This window comes from Macadamia integrifolia, chromosome 11 (assembly GCF_013358625.1).
Source record: "Macadamia integrifolia cultivar HAES 741 chromosome 11, SCU_Mint_v3, whole genome shotgun sequence".
NCBI lineage: Eukaryota > Viridiplantae > Streptophyta > Magnoliopsida > Proteales > Proteaceae > Macadamia > Macadamia integrifolia.
The window spans coordinates 26,686,709-26,687,343 of NC_056567.1; positions in this window are offsets into that span (position 1 = coordinate 26,686,709).

Below are 635 nucleotides of genomic sequence, written 5' to 3' on the forward strand. Positions count from 1 at the left end.
AAGCACATAAGTGTTGGTTTCAACTAGCAAATTCTCAGAATGCTGGCCCGAAGCAGGAAAGTGATTTTTATCCATATGAATGATCAGCTTGAGAATTATGAGAATTATCACCTCTATCAACAATCTCTCCTATTGAAGATATTTCTTCATATTTGAAAAATTTATCAGCATAAAAGCTTACTAGAGTACCTGAATAGGAACAAATGTGAGCTTCTCAAATCCCAGATATCCACGCCCTCCATAATTGTTTGGTGTTTCAACCTCTTTGACGAAAAGGAGATTCTGCAGGAAGAAAAAAAATATTGAATAAAAAACATCCATGAGAACTGGCACAAAATCGCTGTTTCCATTCCAACAAAACAAGAACAAACATGAGTGGAATTGCCTCTGACAATATATTGCACAAGAATCATAATCAAGAAAGAGAGATTACCACTACGAAAACCATCAATTTTAGCTGTTTATACAAATAGTATAAATAAATAAAATATATAGAGGGGAAAATAACACTCCAGCGTGGGGGCCAATGAGAGGGTGCACATGGGCATCAATAGGGGGTGGTTTGTTTCGGTTTCACATGGTGTCTGGGTGCAGGGGCTGCACAACCAGGGAGCATTCATTTATATATATATATA